The sequence below is a fragment of the Ochotona princeps genome, chromosome 21 (genome assembly GCF_030435755.1).
Source record: "Ochotona princeps isolate mOchPri1 chromosome 21, mOchPri1.hap1, whole genome shotgun sequence".
In the NCBI taxonomy this organism is placed as follows: domain Eukaryota; kingdom Metazoa; phylum Chordata; class Mammalia; order Lagomorpha; family Ochotonidae; genus Ochotona; species Ochotona princeps.
In genome coordinates this window covers 31,789,059-31,809,113 of record NC_080852.1, presented here as the reverse complement: position 1 = coordinate 31,809,113, position 20,055 = coordinate 31,789,059, and the positions used below count along the sequence as shown (strand labels likewise).

At 43.5% G+C, this 20,055-nt stretch overlaps 1 protein-coding gene across 4 annotated transcripts in view; it reads left to right on the top strand.

Moving 5' to 3' along the window:
• Positions 1–20,055, top strand: part of MYRIP (myosin VIIA and Rab interacting protein) — a 153,915-nt gene that overhangs the window by 12,298 nt on the left and 121,562 nt on the right. The window lies entirely within an intron of this gene.

Sequence of the window (20,055 nt, the reverse complement as noted above, 5' to 3'; positions counted from 1 at the left end):
ACTGCTTCCTGTGATTTTTTTCTTTGACTTACAATTGACCCACAAGTTCCCTTTCTAGAATTGGGTGGTTAGTTTTTGCTTTATTGCACAGTGATTGACAAGTGTGGTCTCCGTGATTCTAGTTCTTTGATACTCTAAAATACTTCGTCAGCCTCCACATGTAAGAGAAGACATGTATTTGAATTTTTGTGTCTGGCATATTTCAGAGTATTGTGGTCTTCAGTTCCTGTCATGTCGCTGCAAATGTCAGAGTTTCGTCTTTTTCATGATTCAACTGTTTCATTGTGAATACATACACATCAACATCACTTTTTCTTTATGCAGTCATCGGTTGATGGACATCTTGGCTTACCATAAATATGAGAGTACAAGTGCCTTATCTATGCTGATTTGTTTTTCTTGGGATGTATTACAAGAAGTTGGATGGCTGGGTTATATGGTGGATCCATTTTTAGTGTTTTTCTTAAAGATTTTTATTGGAAAGGCAGATATACAGAGAGGAGGAGAGACAGAGAAAAATATCTTCTGTCCAATGATTCACTCCCCAAGCTGCCACAATAGCTAGAGCTGAGCCAATCTGAAGCCAGGAGCCAGGAGCTTCCTCTGGGTTTCTCATATGGGTGCAGGGTCCCAAGGCTCTGGGCCATCTTTGGCTGCTTTCCCAGGCCATCCAGCAGGGAGCTGGATGGGTAGCTGGACCTTCAGGATCAGAACTGTTGTCATAAAAGCCTGTTTGCCTACCATTCTAGACCTCACTCGCAGCCCTCCAGCCCTCCAGCCCCAGGACCTAGCCCATGGGCCCTCCACCTTTACCCATGAATTCCTCAGGCTCCAAGCCCCAGTTTTCCTCTCTGATCTTTTTAGAAATGTGTTCTCCTTATCCTTCCTGCAACCAGAATTTTTCTTGTTTGCCTAGGTATCAATTTATTTTGTTTCCTGTGAAAACACTGCATTTATTTATTGCTTGAAATGCCCTAGTGTGAAAACGATTAATGCCATACTTCACGTTATTTTTTCAGTACACATCTGAAAAGGCTGGTGTGTATTTTTCAGTCATGGCATTTTTTTTCAGTCGAGGTTCTAATTAGTAGTAGTTGCAGAATTGTCTGTGTAGTAGACTTCTTTAAGTATACAGTTGAAAAAGTACATCTGGATACCAAAGTTCTACATGTATTGATAGTTTTCTAATAGTTGGAATGAATGCATTTTACAGTTTTGATGAATTCAAATCAAAAGTCCGATTGAGCTGCATGAACTATGCTACATCTACTCAGCTGCCCTTGGTGGCAGGTGGCCGCCATGAGAGTTACTACCTGTGGGACCATCCCCTGGGGTTATTAAGATTTGTAAGTTTTTGAGTCCCTTGGGTCTATGAGGAAAAGGTAAACCTGGAATCCAGGAATTGCAACTGAGTTAAAGGGGAAAGTGAGTTTCTTTGCACAGCAGCTGGCACTACGTGGGCCAGAAGGAAGTCTAGAGAAATGCTAGGATGTTGGAAAAAATGAGCAGTTCTTCGAGTGTGAGCTCTTGCTGGTCCTTCCACGCACCCCCGCCTCACTTGTGTTCTATCTCCGATTGTGGGTGTGTGGCCGTGGTTCATTTCTTGGCTTTTAGAAATAGGTTTTAGTGTCACCTTCCTGAAGTTGGAAGAATCCTGGGTCACAGCCCAGAATGTGGTGGAAATGCCTGGCATGACTTTCTGTCCAGCGGTTCTGCTCCAGCTTCCTGGAAGAACTTCTCCAATAATTCCCCTGCTGGTGGGCATGGACACCTCGTATTTCCCTTCTTGCTGATCCATACATGGGAAACTCACTGATTCATCTGACCCAATAGGCACAGAGGCAGGACTCTTCTTCCCTCCCCTTTGTGGGTTCTTTATTCGGAAGCGAGCCTCAGAAGTACACTTTAGGCTTGGGAGGACAGTTCCCCCGAACCCAGTCGGTAATGCTTACATCAGATAAATAAATCTTATAAAGCTGAAAATTTTCCAGAAAATGCCCCCCGCCCATTTGTAGCAAAGAGAATTTGGAGCACATAGCACTCATTTCCTAAGTAAGGAATAACTGAAAATCTAGCTAACAGGGAATGTGGGTTTTTATAAAGTCTTTAATACCAGGCATGAGAGTGGAAACAGAACAGGTTTTATAGTAAAGCAGTATCCCCAGCAAGTATGCACACGGGCTGTCGGTGGCACAAATGATGGCGTCTGTGTCAGCCTTGCCCATGCAGGTGGCTTCCTTGTTTACCTGCCGCCTTCAGACACATGCCTGAGTGCATCTCAGGAGCCTTCGTCAGCTTAAGTTAAGCCTCAGTGGTTATTAGCTCTGAGAATGTAGCCAAAGGGGGAAAATCCTTACTGTGGAAAGCCTTTGAGGCTCAAAGGTGTTTATCCCCGTCCTCTGGGAAAAGCACACATTGCAATAGGCCCGGGTGAACAGTGGTAGGCTGTAGGGCATTAACTCTGTCCACTTGCTAAGATATGATGCAGCCAGGAGGAGTGCCACTTGAATGGGACTGTCCTCACGTGGAAAGTATGCTCCAGATGGACTTTAGTGGAAAAGTGTGCATGCTGCTATGTGTCACCAGACAGTGACAACGAAATCTGTACTAGGTGACACCCGAGTGAACCAGTGTGTTATTAGCAGAAGTTATATTTAATGCTAGGATGGGTAAATTTCTTTAATAGCTTAGCCTATCTTTCTCATTTTCCTAAATGGGATTTTTCAGGAGAACCAAAAAATCCATGAAAAAAATCTAAAAGGAAAAACTTCAGAGGATGATGGGACTTTGGGGGAGCAAAGACCCATTGTTGGCTTCTGGGGAGTGCCTGGGCAGGAGGAATTGAGGGGTGAGCTTGTTCACGCAACTGTGTGAAGGAACTGAGACTCCAGAAGAAAGAGGCTGTGAACAGGTGGATAGGAAAGGCCTAGTTGGAGGTAAACAGTGTTGGCAGTTGAGTCTCCTTGTGTCTGAAAAAACTCAGAACCAAAGCTACCCAGGCTGTTTGCCTGACGTAGCTTCCTATGGCAGCAGGTGTGTTGGGTTTTGAATCCACTGGGAAAGATGCTAGCACATTCCATTGGTGACATGCCTGTATTTGCTTTGAGGGTGTGATAGCTGGTGTCACACGGCTGTGTACAAAGGTGACTTACCCAGTCTTGGGTGGTCTGTCTCTGCTGAAAGCTGCATGTGTTGTGGTTCAACGATGCTTACAAGTTTTACAGTCTTATCTGTAGAATTCTACAACACAATTTTTATAAATATTGAAGTAGAGAGCCTTAATTATAGCGTGTGCCCCTGAACTTCCTGCTGATGGAAGATGGTGTTACTCAAGTGGATCAGGATAATGTTAAAGATCATTAAGCAGTTTTCCTCCCACCATAGTTCTGAATTGGAGATCATTCTCTAGCTACCTAAAGCAGTTTCACGTTGCTCTTTGTTATTTACCTAATGGGATGCTATCTAGGATTAATTTCTTTATCATGTTTTTGCTCTAATATGTGCTTCAGTGTAACCCTGCTGTGAAAGATGTAGATGAGGGCTTTATTGTAAGCTTTTATATTTGAAACCTTATATATTTTCCTTTTTAAAATATCCACTATAGGCTAACCTAAATGTTTATTTCAACTTTCGCTGTTATAAAGATACCAAAAAAAAAAGAAGAAGAAGAAAAGAAAGTGAAAAAAGTAATTATTTATTACTTATGGACCTTGGGTCAGTGAAGAAAAAAAAACACAGCATAGAAAGGATTAGAAAGATGTTGTGATTTTTTTAAAGCACTTCATTAAAAAAACACTTCATTTCAGAATACTTTTATAACATTATGAAATGTAACTTTACAAAGAGTTACCTCAATTCTATTAATATTTCCTATTAGTATCTTTGTCGCACTTAACCATCCCTACCATCCCTTATGCTTTTATTCAGATTACCTTTTTCCCTCACAACTCTCCAAGCCTAAATGAATCAACATTTTGTGTTCATAATTTTTAACTTGTAACTTCCATATATAAAGGAAAACATGGGATATTCTTTCTTTCTGTGTCCTACTTATTTCACTTAAAATTACGTCCTCTAATTGCATCCAGTTTGTTGCAGCTGACAGGATTCCATTCTTTGAGTAGTATTCCATTACATACGCACACCACGTTTTCTTTATCCATTCAGCTGAGGGTAGACACCTTTACTTGATGCCATGTTTTAACATTGTGAACAGTGCTGCTGTAAACGTGATGGAACAGATACCTCTGACATAGTGAGTTCATGTCAGCTGTGTACGCTGTAGTGGAACTACTGGGTCATCAGAGATGATAACTCGTTGTATTTCTGATTTGCATTTCCCTGGTGGCTGTTGGTGGTGCCCATTTTTATTTCATATGTGAAATCTGGGCCAGAGGCAGAGAAATAGGGGAACGAAAGCCTATCATTCTAAGTTTTGCCAGGTGATGTAGTATGTCGATGAGACTAGTGAATTCCACATCTAAACTTGCTTGTCTATAGAATGAGTCCCTTGGTTAACTGCAGTGTGGTTGTGTGGTGGTGGAGACCGTGACAATGAATTGGGTGTGGTCAAGTGATGAATAGTGGCACAGGAGCATTGTAGGAAGAGAAGGCAAGTTCAGTGGGTCTCTTCCAGCGAGAAGCTGCTGTGCCTGCGGTAGAGGGGTACAGTGCAGCCACTGTCCCCCATTACTGACTGGTTCACTTCCCTTCCTTTCCACATCACCCCTCCCTTCTGCTCTCCCCTTGGCACCAGTAGCTTCAGTCTCCCTAGTGGGAAGTGATTTGTCCTTGATAGTGGATTTGTAGGGCGTGAACAGGGGAAATCCGTGAAGTTGTACTCATGTCTAGTTGTGTTGTTTGGGTCATCCTAAGGATTCTGCTACATATGCATTTTGTGCATAAACTAATTGAGTAATCCCTGAGGAAGAAGCTGTCCAACCTTCACAAGCATCGTCTTGTCCATCTGGTCACAAAGCTTTCTCGGTAGAGGGTGCCCTTGACCTTCCACACTGGTGTGCAAGTGTCATCACACCATCCATACCCCTTCTGAAAGTCCCTTCCCTACACTTGTTTATCAGACCTCCTTGTCTATGTTCTTCCAGTTCTGTTGTGTGGTTTGATCAAGAGAAACTTTCAGTTGAGGATAGACTTGAGGGAAAAGAGAGCATTGGGCGTGGGTGGCGTAGGAGTCTGAATCTCTTGCCTATGCAACTTACTGCTTCCACAGAGGTTTGCACCTGGTCTTGTGTAGCATTTTCTGTGGGACAGTGGATGTGCACAGTGCACACCCAGCTTATGAAGGAAACTTACTTCCTCTGTTCACACGGTCGCTGAATGTCCCATATTCAGATGTTGAGTACCAGGCCTGGTGGCGAGCATGAGCTTTCTCCTCAAAGGAAAATAATTCTTTGTAGTTCTGACTGCTCTGACTTTCCAGGTCCTTTGTGGTGCTTCTCCTGCAGCTTCTCCAGGTCCTGTGGGACATCTCTGCTTGTTATGAACACTTCTAGTCATTGGGTCTTGGTTCACGCATAACCCCCGGGACAGGAAACCTTGTGTTGCTGTGTGGACTGGCTACAGCATCTTGTCTTGCTCATCTTGAAGCTTTCCTCAAAGCTGGATGCTCTACAGCCAGAGAACTGTGTGTCATCTCCAAAAGATAGGGGAGCCCATTGACTTGAAGCCTCTTTTTCAGTGAGTCAAAATGGTGATGATCACAACAATAAAAGCACCTGCCCTCCATTGTCTAGGACAATTATTCATAAAGACAGTTGACTAAATACACTTTAGTGGCTGTTACTGGAGGGTGCCAATGGTGTTTACCCTTGGGATGCTTGGTATGGGAGTTTACTGTTTATATGCACACTTCGTTTCTTTAAGATTGTGGTCTTCATTTCTGTGTCTTATTTCTATTTTTGTACTAGATAGAACTCTGAGTTTCAGTCATAGACTGGAGTTTTGGGCACTTTTGTAGGCATTTTGAATGATCTTATTTGACACAGGCTACATGACACAGAAATTGTTGAGATTCAGCCACTCTCACATTAGTCAGTGGTTCTACAAATAAACCTCAAGCTCCAGGTGATTGAGTGGAGATGGAGATTGAAGGGGCTGTTCATCTGCTTTCTGCCAAGCCCAACTTCTCTGAACAGCAGGCAGCTCTGAGAACAGATGCCAGACAGCACTATGTCCACAACAAAGCCATCCTGAACAGTAGTCACCAGACCCAGAATGAACAGGTTGGAAAGCCTACATTTTAGGTGGTTTAGGTGCATTGCAGGAGAGCACCTTCCTTCAGTGACTCCAGGTCTATGCCTTGGATAGGCTGTACTAGAAAACTGACATGTGTAGACATGGTGGAAAATTTTTATTTGAAGCATCTAACATGACAATGCAACTATCACTAGAGGTTCAGAGTTTCTGCAGGAATTAAATTGGAGACTGACCCCAGAACTTCCTACTCTGGAGAGATTGCTGTTCTTCCCCTTCCCAGCTAGGATAACTCACAAGCCTTGGTACCATAAGGGCCAGTGTCATTATTGCCTCAAGTCTATGTTCATCACCCCATAAGAACCCTAGGTCTAATTATAATAACTGCATAATAGAGACTTTCATATGCAGATGATACGGGGCAATATGCATCTCTGCTTCCAAATCAAAGAAGGGCTCCCAAAGAGACTTTTGGATATATCTTGATATTAGGATTCTGGACTGTCTGCTATTGTCTGTACCAGTGTATATGCAGTGTCAGGACACACCTTAAATAGCAGAATGATGGACTTATGACTGCTTATGGAGGACTGTACTATTGTAATAATATGGGGGAAATCAGTTGAGGAGAGGGACTTTGGGGAGGGGTTAAGGTAAGGGAAATCTCAGAACCTGTGGAATTGCATTATAAAATTAAAACTAAAATAGAAGGGAAAACCAAAAGATAACCAATTAGAAAAAAGAAAAAGAAATAAAAAGAACCCTAGATCTTGTGAATCACTCTTGCCTGTTGGAAGCTGATCTCCACCCCACACCCCCATGCCCTCACATCTGAGCCAGTCTCCCCTACCTGTGTCTAGTGGGGTTGTGTAAGCCAGTCACCAGCAGTACTGCTTGGGCCATCCTCTTCACCAATGTGCCTGTTAACCTCTTTCCCTCTCAAGATGTGTCTGTCCAGGAGAATCAAGATGGCGGAATAGGGTAAGGACACGTTTATACAGACGGAAAAACATTTAACCAGGATGAAGCAGAGAGGACATATTTCAGGAAATAGGAAAGGACAGAACAACAGCAGAGGGGTACCTGGAGACTGACAGACACAGGAAAGCAGCAGACACAACAGTGTGGTGTTGCAGTGACTGATACTCCAGTGGCATTCAGTTAACAGCTATCTGAACTCCACCAGCAGCCGGAACTCCACCAGCAACCAGATGGGAAGGGACTTTCACTGGGAGCTCGGGTGGTGAACCCAGACAAAGAACTGTCCGTTCTGCTGGTCCGTTTGATTTGACCAGGAGCAGAGACAGAGCAGCAGATCTCAGACGGGCAGTGCGAGAACAGAGTGGATTTCACAGTCCAGTCAGCCCCCTAGAGCTGAATTGGGCGCCATTTTGTGTAAAGAGGAAAGGGCGAGGGAGAGGATTGAGCATGCGCTGAACTGGGAGTGAGCTCATTTCTGTCTGGGTGAACTGCAACGACGTGGCATTCTACGGGTTCCACTCAGGGCAGGTCTGGGATAGCCCTTGCATCTGACGGCCAGCAAATCAAGAACCTTAGTGGTTGTAGGGCAGGCGCCATTTTGGGCACTGTGTCAAAAGCTTTGGGACTGCAGGGGACAACAGTGAACTGCGCATGTGCTGAGCTCGCGAGAACTTGCTGAGGTCCGAGATTGCACTGGTCCCGCGGGAAAATAATACTGACTATCATCGTATGGGTCAAAATAGGTCCGTGTGGCACCCAGACCTAATGTCCAACAGGTTCCGACAAGATCAGCGCCACCAACAACCTAATTATATAGGACACCTGGTGTCTCTCTAATCCTGGGACCTGCTCCAACCAGAAGTAGGAGAAAGGTTGCAGAGACAACGGTGCAGCCTCACCACGGTATCAAAGGAAGTGGTGAGTGGTGAGCCAAGAGCTGGGGCTGTGAAGACCACAGTGGAAATCTGACATAAGAACCCAGACCTGGAACTTGCTGGAGGTTGTGGCACAAGTGGCTGCAAGAACAGTTGTGTACCAACGACAATAAAGAAAATCGCATTGTAGACCTGTGGGTGACACAGCTTAGAAACTTACCCCAAGGAGAAGACTCTGCTAACCAGAAGTACAATGATCAAGAGCAAAAGAAGAGACAAAGGCACAATGAATATTGCCAAAAACTCTCCTGCAAGGGAGCAAAACCCTATGCCAATCTCAGAGTTAACTGAGGAAGACATCGAGAAAATGGGGCACACAGAATCCATAAGACTCATTTTAAAGATTCTGATCAACAATGAGAAGCTCATGCAAGAGTTCAAAGAATTTAAGGAAGCAATAAAGCAAATCAAGGCTGGTATATCAGAAATTAAGAACACAGTAGAGCAAATTAAGAGTACAGTGGAGAGTCTCCAAGATAGAATGAAGCAAGCAGAAGAAAGAATCTCAGAATTGGAAGGTATTTCCTGTCACCAGGGGGAATCAAACAAAAAGCTGGAAGCAGAGCTGGATCAGGCCAAAAAAAAGTATTCAAGAATTGAAAGACACTATTAAGAGGCCAAATATAAGAGTTATGGGAGTCCCAGAAGGTGCAGAAAGAGAAGCTGAGTTTGCAAATGTATTTAACGAAATAATAAAGGAAAATTTCCCTAATCTGGAGAAAGAATTGGGAAACAAGTTCCAGGAGGGGCACAGAACTCCCAACAGGCTTGACCAAAAGAGATCTTCACCACGACATATGATCATCAAGCTCTCTTCAGTTGAACATAAGGAAAAGATCCTTAAATGTGCACGTGAAAAAAATCAATTGACATATAAAGGAAAGCCAATTAAGCTCACAGGAGATCTCTCACATGAAACTCTACAGGCAAGAAGAGAATGGAGTGACATATTCCAGATTCTAAAAGAAAAAAATTGTCGGCCTAAGAGACCATACCAGCAAAGCTTTCTTTTGTCTTTGAAAATGAAATAAAATTCTTCCACAGTAAAGAAGAGTTAAAAGAATTTGTCTCTTCCAAACCTGCCCTACAAATGATACTTCAAGATGTTCTCTTGGCAGAGAAGAGGAATAGCACCTACCAAAACCAAAGGCAAACAGGAAGAACATCCCAGTAAAATGACAACAGAAGACTAAACCAATGAACAACCCATTGCTAAAATGACAGGACCAACGTAACACCCATGTATATTAAACTCTGAATGTAAATGGCTTAAGCTTAATCAAACATCATAGAGTAGTACACTGGATTTAAAAACAAAACCCATCTGCTTATTGTCTGGAGGAGACACACTTCAACAAAGATTAGCGGAAACTATATCACATGGGTTTTGTTATTCACTGTTAGTTTCATCTCTTCAAAACACTTCCTTCTGATTAAATCATTCAATGACTCGTATATCATATGGTAGCATCATTTTCTTCAAGAAGGTTCTTGATTTTCATTTCTTCAGCTACACATTAGTCATTTAATAGCATGTTATTTAACTTCTTGGTGTTGTAAATTTCTTTTTTCTTCCTGCTGATTTTGTTTTGTGGCTCTTCATTTAAGGGGATGTATAGTAGCTGTGTAATGGAGACTGTCATATCTAGGAACATGTCATTTAACTTCAGGCATTGTAAATTTCTATTTGTTGATTTTGTATCATTACTTTTCATTTAAGGGGATGTACAGTAGTTGTGTAATGGAGACTGTCATATCTAGTAACATGTCATTTAAATTCATGGAATTGTAAATTTCCTCTTTTCTTCCTATTGTTGATTTTGAAACATGACTTTTCATTTAAGGGGATGTACAGTAGCTGTGAAATGGAGACTAACATTCAGATGTGAGGATGTAGTGTGGTATGCATTTCTGCTTCCAGACAAAGATGGACTTACAATGAAACTGTTTACTATATCTTGACAATAGGATTCTGGACTCTCTGCCATTGTCCATGCCTGCAATGATGGACATATGACTGAGTATGAAGAACTATATGTTAGTAATGATATAGAGGAACTGGGTGGGGAAGGAACTGGGGAGGGGATAAGGGAATATGAAACTGTACTATAAAATAATAAGAATAATAATAAAATGTATAAAAAAAAAAGATATGTCTGTCCCACCCTGCAGCCATCGCTGAGCCAGCAGGTGGTGGAGCTGTGACCTTTACCCCCATGGTGGTGACTGGCACTGCACCACAACTATAGCAGACTGGTTTTCCCATAGACTGCCCTCCCCTGTTGAACATTCCTGCTGACTGGTGAGCCTTTCCGCCCCCACCCCCCGAACTGCTTAAAGATTAGCATCTGGGTTCTCCAAAGAAACAGAAATGATAGGATATCATTTAACAGTCCATCTCGATGTTGATGTATTAGAAAGGATCAGCTCACACTATTGGGTGGAGTGGGCAGATGAGTCCATAATCTGCAGGGTGGGCCAGTGGGAGGGGACTGGGGACACTGCTGGTGCAGATGAAGTCAAATGCCAGCCTGTTGCAGGGTTACCTCTTGCTCATTGTGTATGTGGGGGGGGGGAATCTGGGGGGGAGGTGTCAGTCTTTTGTTCTAGTTGGTTCTTCCACTGGTTGGGTGAGGTCCACTTACATTAGGAGAGGCAGTCTTCTTTAATGGAAAGGTTCACTGAGTTAAATATTAAACTCATGAAAAATACTCTCCACATTCTTACGTAGCGTTAACTATCACATTTCCACCCCTTATTGATCTGACACCCTTACACATCTTCCTAATCTTCAAGTAAAGATAGTAACAAGGACATGCTTTGAGCTCACACAATTGTCCTGAATGTAACTGAAAGCTCACCAACTCTCCACCCGAGACCTTGGGTGTTGTTTACAACATCGTTTAAATTCCATGATGTGAAGTTAGCAGTGTTTACAGCATGACACCGTTAAAGGCAGTATGTCTTATCTTATGTGCTAATGGTGAGCCCACAATGCTCAGGGCTCTGGCTGGGAGCTGGGATCTCAGTCGGGATCTTTAGGGACCCAAAGACGAGCCTTTGTTGCTGCCACCCAGGTTGTGCATGGGCAGGGAGCTGGAGTCAGGACCAGTTCTAGGATGTGGGCTATTCTTGGTAATTTGGATTCCCACAGAGCTGATCCTTCTCAACCCTGGCCTTCGGGCTGCCTGGCCTGCTCCTTCCAGGAGACAACTTGTCCGCATCTGCTAGATTGCTGACAACTCGCTTCTTTGGTGTAACTGCTGCACACGGGCCTCCTCTGGGCTTGTATGGAGTGTTGGCTGCCTCTTATAATTCCTCTGCAGGCTCACACTCCCTTGTTCCTATTCAAGGAGTTCCTGCATCGGGGTCCCTGAGTCTTTCTCATGTTTGGAGCAAGCTCAAACTTGAGGAAGATTGCAGCCAGCACACAGTTGTCTGAGGAGCTGCTCCTGCTCCTAACTGACCCAGCTGCTGTGGTCCCCTCTCAGTCTCGATGGTGCTGTGGTAGCTCCTCCTGGTGTGGCTGGAGTCCTTGGAAATGCCACCCATGGAGGCATGGGAGGTTCCCCCTGCCTTACCATTTCTCCTCTTAGGGAGTGGACAGGGATGAATGAGCAGCCCCACAGTGCTGTGGATTGCCCGGCTGTATGTCCAGCTCAGTCTCACAAGTCAGTCAGTGTACACATTTAGGAAATTGGAATTGGAAGCAGAACCAGGACTTGAACCCAGGCAGTCCAGTATGGGCTGTAGGCATCCCAGACAGTGTCTTTTAACCACCGTGCCCAATACCTCTCTGTCTTTATTCTAATGTGCTCTATCGCATTGCTTAACTTTATATGATTGACTAGTTTTGTCTATGGCATAAATCCCATTTTGTTATGATTATGTAATTTTACTTGAATGTTGTTGGATTTGTTGAGGGATTTTCTATAGCATTAATGAGGGGTTTTGTTTCATTGCAATATTTACTTCCGATATCAGGTTGCATTGTACTCTTAAATTGAGTAAAAGTGTTTTCTCTCTTTTGAAGAGTTTGTGAAGGAATGGCATTAATTCTTCTTTATTAGGTAGAATTTGTATCTCCCACCCCAAGTTTCATTATAGGAAGCTTTTGACTGTATATTCAGTAGCTTGCAGTTATAGATCTATGCAGATTTTCTGTTTCTTGAGTCTGTTTTGGTAATTCACTTCTTTCTGGCAGATTTTCCATTTAACTTGGGTTCTCTAATTCTCATTCCTGTAAAGTCAATATCGATTTCCAATTTTAATTCTTGATTTAGCAGTTTAAATCTCCTGATTTATTTTTGTTTGTTTTTTGGTCAGTCTTACTAAATGTTTGTGAGATTTGTGATCAATTTTTAGTTTTTTTGATTTTTCTGTAATGTTTTTCTACTTTCCAATTCATTTTTCAACATTGATATCTATTAATTCCTTCGCTCTGCTTGCTTGAGTTTGCTTTACTTGTTGTAGTTTCTTTAACTTACACAAGGGAGCAAATTTCATGTATTTAAATTTTATGGTTTTTTTTTTTTTTTAAAGGTTTATTATTATTGGAAAGCCAGATATACAGAGGAGGAGAGACAGAGAGGAAGATCTTCCATCCGATGATTCACTCCCCAAGTGAGCTGCAATGGGCCGGTGTGTGCCGATCCGAAGCCGGGAACCAGGAACCTCTTCCGGGTCTCCCACGCGGGTACAGGGTCCCAAAGCCTTGGGCCGTCCTCGACTATTTTCCCAGGCCACAAGCAGGGAGCTGGATGGGAAGTGGAGCTGCCGGGATTAGAACCGGCGCCCATATGGGTGGGATCCCGGGGCTTTCAAGGTGAGGACTTTAGCCGCTAGGCCACGCCGCCGGGCCCTAAATTTTATGGTTTTAAGAGCATAGTACTTGGTGCTCTCCCCTCCCACAATCCCTTCTTATTTTTAATTTTTGCAGTGACATGGTCCCTGTCTTTTTACTCACAAGCATAACCCTGCATTACCTAAAGCATTCAGCAGACATGAGCAGAAAAACCTCTGTTCCTCAAGAGTCTAGGTGAGGCCTAGGAACAGTCCAGCCGCAAAGTGGAAGGTGAGGTTATCCATTTGTTATCCTCTTTGATGGAGGTGATTATGACTGTTCATTTGCCCCTCATCACTGCATTAGCTGCATTCCATGAATTTTGGTATACTGTATCTTCATTTTCATTAATCCCAGCATATTATTTCTCTCAACCTGTTGATTATTTCGGAGTGTTGTGTAACTCCTACGTACAGATTTCTGTCTGTTGCTGATAATCTTTCTGTTGTGGTTAGAAGGCTCTGTACATGTTTGGTGGATGTGGGCCAGTCTTGACTGCTTTCCAAGGCTGTCAGCAAGGAGATGGATCGGAAGTGCAGAAACCAGTGCCCGTACGGAATGCTGGGGCTGCAGATGGAGGGTTAAGTGCTATGTGACTGTACCAACCCCTCAGTCTTTGTTTTTAATTTTGCATCTTCACCCCCTGAGGCTCCCATGTCTGGGTGAAATTAATATCTTCTTCCATGTCCAGATGGTATGATGCTGTGTTTTTTGGCGGGTGGGGGGTGGCGGTATGTTTTATTTAGCTCTGAAGAGAATTATAGACATTTTCCCTGTGATTCCTTTTGTTAGTTTTGGTCTTTATCTTTCCAGTTGGAGGTTTGCTCATCTTGGACTGTTCCCGCCTGCTGAAGAGTAAGGTAATAAAATACTTAGCTTCATATGGAGCGCCGTGTGTGTGTGTGTGTGTGTGTGTGTGTGTGTGTGTGTGTGAGTGAGAGAGAGAGAGAGAGACAGAGAGAGTCAGAGTCACTGATGCACAGTCCTTGCTGCTCTCCCTGGCCGAGGAGCCTCCACAGGGAGCCAGTGCTTTCCTTTGGAACATGTGTTCCTCCCGCTGCAGCTGTTTCACAGTCACCTGCTCAGGTACCACTGAGTGCCACCCTCTTGGCTGGAAGCCAGGCTTAGGAAGCAGGTCCGAGGGCTCAGTGTTCCTTATGCCCATTTCAAGCACCATCATCCTGTTCCTGCTCTGATTTTGCATGGAGCCCTGGGCTGTGCCTGAGCCTGCGCACACCCTACTGCTGCGTCTAGCTCCACTCCTCAGTGGCAGCGGAGGAGGGCCCCGGGACTACTGGTGTTTTTCCAGCTTTTGTGGCTCAAATGGACATTATCTCAGTACCTTTCTGCTCTGCAAGCTCGGATTTTCTTTTCTTTTGCTTGGCCTGGTCAGTCAGCCTTTATTGGTGAATTTTCCATCTCTTTCATGTTATGTGAACATCACTCGTTGCCTTGTCATTTCCTCTTGTTCCTTTGTCTTCGAGGGCTTTTTTGTTTTGTTGTTAATTTTTAGTAGTGTTTTGCAGTCCTTTTACAAGTTTTTTTTTGTTTTGTTTTACTTTTTTTTTGGAGGCAACATAGAAAATGAGTACTTTAATTCATGGAACTAGAAGCATTTTTATATTGTTACTGAATATAGTCCTAGGTATCTTATGATTTATGAGAATTAAACACCGGTTCTGAATGTTCTTCCCCTTTGGATGAGCTTGTTTCCTGTGAGCAGTCCATCATGAGTGATGTGTGGAGTCACCTTTCTGAGTCTGAAGACTCTGAGTTTATGCCCGGTTAGAAGCATACCCTTTCCATGAAGGTGGACGTGGCTGATGGTTTTGCATGTGGGTTTTCCCTCATGGCTTCAGTTTCAGAAAGATGCTGAAAGTGATCCTGCAGGTTTCTTTTTTTTTTTTTTAGTTTTAAAGTAAGATTTATTAGAAATAGTTGAGAAAGTAGACTCCCATCCTAGTGATGGGAGGGGGCCTCGAGATCCTCTGCCATAGTGGCAGGGGGAAAGGCAAGAGAGAAAAACCCATATTAATGGTGGAGAAAGCATCTTTTAAAGGTTCCCCTCAAAGATGTTTCTCCATAAACAAAGGAAATTCCTGGTTTCCGATCCTGCAGGTTTCTTTAGGGATGTCTTTCCCAGGGCTGTTTACTAATGTCTTAGGGGTCCTGGCAATGTTTCCCTTTTTGTTTGCTTTTCTAACTACTGCAAGTCAAGAGACTGCTGTTCCATCAGTAGAAAAAAAAAAACCAAATGTTTTAAAAATAAAAAGAGGCAACAATTGATGGCTGCATGATCAGGGGCATGCCATTCCTGTGGGAGACCCGGATGGAGGTCTTGGCGCCCGCCCTCACCCTAGCCCAGGGCCGTTGTCGCCCTTTGAGGGGTGAATGTGATGGGAGTGAGCTAGCGCTCCTGCTCTTTCGCTGGCTGTCTCGCTCACACTCTCTCCAATTAAAAAGTAAATAACTTATATTGTGGTGAAGGCTCTGAATATGAAGCTCTCAAGAGAACTATAGTCCACGGAAATAGAGCAGGATTTGCATACTAAACCTAAACAGAGTGACTGCCTGCTATCACGAAAGAACTGAATAGGAGCCTGTCTTGCCAACATGGTCATAATGCCCAGGGTTTAATAGCAAAAGCACTCATCCAATAACCATGAAAATCCTAACCAACACTGAGATGAACCATGTGTTGGAATTTACTGGCATGGGTTCTGTTGATTTATTTTAAGCACATCGTGTTAAAATTTTTTAGCAGATATAAAATTTGCACATACTAAGTGGTGCTCTAATGTTTTAGCAGGTGCATACCTTGTATAATGTCCCATCAGGGTAAATATGTCTCCTCAACCATTCTGCATTTCTGCATGGTGAAGACATCTAAAATCTTCTATATATTTTTGGCAAAGGTTTTATTATTATCATCATCATCATTTTATAAGTTCCATAGGCCCTGGGATTTCTCTTATCCCCTCCCCAATTCCTTCCTCCCACCCACTGAGTTCCCCTATATCATTACTAACGTATAATTCTTCATACACAGTCATGTGTCCATTATTGTGGGCAGGAACAATGGCAGAGAGTCCAGCATCTTATTGTCAAGATATAGTAAACAGTTTCATCGGGAGTTCATTTTTGGTCTGGAAGTATACTGCATTGTATCTTCACATCTGGATACAATAGTCTCCATTACACAGTTATTATACATCTTGGCGAAAGTTTCAAGGCAGCAATCATAAATTGCTTCAACATTTACAGATGAAAGCACATGAAACTTAAAATCAAGGCTCGGCTTAGTGACTTAACAGGCTAATCCTCTACCTGCAAGCACTGGCATCCCACACCGACGCTTGTTCATGTCCTGGCTGCTCCATTTCTCATTCAGGTCTCTGCTTATGGCCTGAGAAACCTGCAGAAAATGGCCCAAGTTCTTGGGCTCCGGCACTCACGTGGGAGACCCAGAAAGAAGCTCCTGAGCTGAGATTGGCTCAGCTCCAGCCATTGCGGCTGTTTGGGAAGTGAGCCAGTAGATGGAAGATCTGTCTGACTCTGCTTCTGTCTATAAATCTTCCTTTCCAATAAGAAGAAATCTTTTAAAAAAATTGACAAACAGATCTGTACATTTAAGTGCATTTCTTGGTGTATATTCTGTATTTTCATATTTTTAATATTTGCAATAAAATGGGAAATTTCATGACTGAAAAATGTAATAGAACCTTTAAGAAAAATTTCTGGAACAGCGAAAAATGGAATAGTGACCAAGAACAAAATTGATGAACTCAAAGACAGAGTCACAGGGATTTGCTCATTCTGAATGACAGAAGATAGGCTGGACGGAAATGGCCAGAGCCCCAAGGACCTGGGGGGATAATAAAAAAATACCAGCGTGATTAAAGGTTATGGTAAACAAGATCAGGAAGTGTTCACATAAGGGACCCTGTGTGCTAGATTGTAGAGTTCTAGTTGGCCACGTAGAAGGGGAGGGGATGAGAATGAGAACGAGTGAGAGGTAGAAACAGAGATAAAGATAGACCAACAGAGGAATCCCATCCATTGGTTCATTCCCCAAATGCCTACCAGGCTGAAGCCAGGGGCTGGGAATTCAATCCAGGTCTCTCACATGGATGGAACCCAAGCATGTGAGCCATCACCTGCTTTCTCGCATGCTGTATATTGCCAGAAACAGCTGGGATTGCAAGTAGAGCTGAAATGCAAGCCTGGGCACTTTGATATGCAATGTGGACATCCCAAATGGTGTCTTAACCACTGTAACAAATGCCTGTTCCTGGGGCATGCAACGTATAATAGTAGGCTAGAATTCTGCTGCCATTTCACATGGCTACAGATTCTAATCCCCCAGCTGCTCCACTTCCGATCCAGCTCCCTGCTTATGCCCTGGGAAAGCAGTGAAGGATGGCCCAAGGCCTTGGGCATCTGTATCCACATGGGAGAACTGAAGGAAGCTCCTGGGTTCTGAACTGACATAGATACTTCTATTTCAAAGTTAAAAGATGCTGGGAATTTACTTCACTTTCAGTGTTCAGAGAGGCCTGCTAGGAGGTATGTAGGTCTCTGGGGATTGCTTTTGGAAGATAGCTCTCAAGAGAGGGTTGCTGATGAAGGCTGACTTGAGGCCAGCCTGTTTCCTTTGCTCTCTATGGATTCCTGATGTGCCATGTGATGGTTTTTTTGACCATGCTCTGTCATTGGCATCTTCAAGCCTCATTAGATGGCTGTACTAACGGGGTTCACTAGATCTTGGACTGTGAGCCTCCTCCTTTTATAAGTAGCTTCCCCCAAGTATTTTATTATAGTGGCAAAAAGTTGACCTGTAGAAACAGTAAGAGGTTCTGTGTTACTTTTAGAATAGTCCCTCTCCGTCCCCAACATTTCCATAAAGTCATGCTTACTGTGAATTCCTTTATATTTCTTGGAACCATTTTTTTAAGGTTTGAAAACAAAATTGCAGTGATAATGTGTTTATTACAGTGATAAAAGAACCCTTGGTAGCTGTCTCCAGCAGGAATGTAGCAGCCAGCAAGACCAACACAGCCTTCCTCACATTCCCAGAAGGAGGCTCTGATGGTCACTATGGGTCAGGGCATAAGATCTGTGCTCCGGTGGTGTAGCCATGTCTGCTCTATGTCTGCTCTAGCCATGTTTACACCTATGCATGGGCAGGGGAAAATTTTCAGAGAAGAAACCAGTTCTTGGCAGAGAGAACACTCTGGAAAGTGAAGGAGAGAAGATCAGTGAAACATCAGTCCCACCACCATTTGCTCCAAAGGACAGCCACATATCTCTAGGCACTTGTGAGTTTTTAAAAATTTCCTCCTTGGTCAAGTTCTTTCCCCACCTAATAGAAAGTACCTTAGATGAGGGACTTACAATATTAGGATTCCTCTGTAGGAATAGGCATTTCTTTAGCATTGTAGCAGTGGCTGAAGAGGGATGTCCCATCACTATATGTTCTTCATTGCTGTTGGGACTTTGCATGGGAGCACTTGGTCCTTTTGCTTTTTTTCTCTATATTAGGTACATTAGGATGCACACAGAGAAAACAAATGGAGGAAAAAAAGCAAAACAAAAAAATGTGCTGTGGGTGTATAAGATCCCCTTCAAGTACTTGTTAGTCATTGGTTCTGCTATTCTAGGTGCCATTATAGAAAATCACTTCTCTGCACATTGTTTTCCATGGAGAACTACCTAAAGTGTGTGTTTAATGTTGCAATTTATTTGTTTCTTTTGCAAGGTTTGTGTCCTGCAGACATGTCTGTGTCTCCTCTTGGGTATGTTAGCTGGGAATAGCGTGGACAGCCCAACCTGGTGACTGTAAAGTTGTACTCAGTCACTTTCCTTTTTAAATCCTCGGCTGCTGCATTTGTCTCACTAAAACATAGCTTGATCCATTTGGTTATCATATTTTAAAAGCTCCCGGAGTTTGCTTCTCCTCAGTTTGACTTGGAGTAGAATTTCCCATTGGTTGTTTCTTTGAATAGAAAGAGGTACCTGTTATCAAGGCAAGAGGTTTGTGCAGACAAGCTCATTTGTGAGATCTGGGGTAAAACACCATCAAGCTGATGATTTCGTGACAGGCATCTCAGACTCTGAGCAGCTAATAGGCCAGTGTAAGCCCCCAAGAGGATGATCCAGCTGGAAACATTTCTCCAATTTATGACACCTCAGAGCCTCTTTATTCTCAGGCTGCTTTTGTGAACAGTAACTTGAGAAATGCACTATTGGGAAGTGGTGATGTAATTAAATGTGGAAGTCCTGTTAGTTTCCTCATCAATCAGTTTTCTAATAGGTACCCTCTGTTGCCATCTTGGTTGAATACAAGCTCAAGCAGTCAAGGGATGGGAGCATCGAGGCGAAGGCTGGTGTCCTGAGCCTGCGGGGTGGCTTGGGGCATCTGCATCCCGTTCCTGGGCTGGTGCTCACTGGTTCCTGAACGAGAGGGTCCGCCCGTGTCCGACTCAGGCACCGACACTTCTTCTGTTCTGTGTGATGCTGTTTTCTGCAGAACACAGACAAGCTAATTGTTTTCTTAAAGGAAAGGGTGAATATCCAAGTTCTTCCTATTTTCTGTCTTGTCCTTTCAGAATGACTTTCTGCCTCCGTGAAGGCCCGCTCTCCTCTGAGAGTTCTGATGACCTCTTTTCAGGTTCTGGGTGGTCAGAGCTGCTCTTGTACTAACTGAGCCTCTTGGAATCTGGTTAGAATTCTCAGAAACCAAAAGCCAGCACCGTGCAGTTCAAGGAACAGCCAGGTCAGCTTCTGAGAAACTGCCGGGCGTGTTGCCACTTTGCAAAGGCTGTAGGAAGGAGAAGCCGGGCTGCATTTTCACTTTGCTCTCTAGTCTGTTCCTTCTTGCTCATCATGACACTTACAGATGGATTGGGGAGCGCTCCCCCTTTACTTTTTTGGCCTAAGGATGGAGTCTTAGTGGAGCAGCAGGTGCACTAGTTCTCCCTCAGCCTCACTCCCAATGTTACTTAGACAAGTTGGCCCAAAGATTTATTTCTGACAGTATTATTAGAGTGAAAAGATTTCTTCATTAAAAAAAGTCATAATATC